Here is a 1,887-nt window from a genome sequence, read left to right as displayed (position 1 = left end):
GGGCCAAGCTGGATGAGGACAGAGTCCTGCTCCCAGGTAACCCTGCCCAGCACCAGGACTCAGCTCAGGGAAGAGGCATTTGCTCAGCCTCCTGTATATTATACTATTTACACAGCCATTGGTTGCACCCCATTGCCAGTTGGGCAGGTGATGGGGGTGTTTTTGACACAAGGAACTCTCCCACTGGTACCATTTAAAAAAATACAATTCATACTTTTAAAAAATTTAAACTAATTTCCTTTCCTGATTCTGTTCACTGTCCTTGCGAATACAGCAAGGTTTGATTTACCACCACCTACACAAAGAGATCAAACCTTTGCATTTGCCTGGATTTAACCACTTCACACAGCAGAGAAAGGGCTGCCCTCTGGCACCAGCTGGCACGTGGTGTCCCTGTCCCCCGTGTGTGCCCCTATCTCACCCATGGGCGATGCCAGTCACACACTGACTCACAAGGCTGCACCATGCCAGGACAACCCAACCTCCACAGTGTCAGGTTGGTGGTTGATCTCTGGAGGGGACAAACCCTCTCTTTGGTGTCAGGAGCTCCTCTGCCCACCCTGGGCATGGGGAAGGGGCAGCTCTGGCAGCCCCCAGCATCCTCCTTGCCTTGCCCCTCCCAAGGAACTGAGCCGTTTTTGGCTCCACTCATCCTTTGGATGTTCTGTGGCTGGAATGGTGCCGGAGGAGCTGGGGGCAGCTCAGTAGCATCTCAAGTGCTCTATTGGGGAAGTGCTCTATTGGGGTTTCCCCACGGGTGCTCCTGATAGCAGGGTGGGCTTTGGGACAAGACAGTGATGTCCAGGTTCCCACCTCCCAAGGGTGTTCTGTGCTGCTTGTGCCAGCACGTGCTGCAGATCATCCTGCTGGGAATCAGCCTTGGGGAGCAGCACACTGATGCGGCACAAGGGTGCTCTAGCCCCAGCACTGGAATCTGCGTACCCCATCCCTTCAAACACAGGATGGACCAGTGCCCAAATCAGCCCTGGAAGGCAGTGGTGCCAGGGAGCCACAGGGCATCATGCTGCTTATCTGTGACAGTCCCAACAATCTTTAAAGTAAAAAACCACAACACAAATCTCCGCCACACAAAATCACACTGGAGCCCCCAAAAGTAAAGCTCATAACACCAGTGAAGCATCGTGCTTCATGTGGGGCTGGGTGGGAGAGGCAGGAATTGAGGGAGAGGGGAGGACACACACACACACACACGCACCACACGAGTTTCTCTCACACTTGAGGTAGAACATTGCTTTCAAAGGTTTGGAAGTGCTTTACATGGGAACGACAACAAGAAAGCCACCAAGGCGGCAGGTACAGAGCGTGACTGCTGAGGTAGGACCATGCTTGTACTGACCAAGTGCTATGCTACTTGTTTGTTTGAACACGAAGGAAGACGAAGGTATTTCTGCTTCCCAGAAGACATTCATTCCGGTTGAGGTAGGTTCTGAGTTCACTCGGGTTGTCTGTCCAAGTCTTTCAGTAGCCCTCAGGCATCCTTTGACACACACACACTCTTTTTTTTTTTCCTTTTTTTTCATATTATTTAGAGTCAATCAGCAAAAAAAGTATCCTGAGAAATAGCAAAAGTGTACAAAATCATCAAATCCATGGAGAGACAGCCTTCCTAGGCTCAATTTTTGGAGTCAAGTTAGAAGGATTTTTCCAAATCCAGTCTTCTGGAAATAAAAAATAGATCCCAAAAAGTAGTCCTAAAGCTGCTGATCAAGAAAAAGTCTGGGATGCCAAGAGATGGGGGCTCCACTGTATCCCCAGTCTGTCAGAGACTGGAGAGTTTGCCAAACTCTGCCAAGGAGTCTGTTACATAGCAGCTGTGGGGAAAATCCATCGTGACCAGTCTCCAGACAGCCATCATCAGAAGAAACA

The sequence above is a fragment of the Melozone crissalis genome, unplaced genomic scaffold (assembly GCF_028551555.1).
Source record: "Melozone crissalis strain CALT ecotype California unplaced genomic scaffold, PUWL_Pcris_2 ptg000014l_1, whole genome shotgun sequence".
NCBI classification, from domain to species: domain Eukaryota; kingdom Metazoa; phylum Chordata; class Aves; order Passeriformes; family Passerellidae; genus Melozone; species Melozone crissalis.
Note: the sequence above shows the minus strand (reverse complement) of the source record.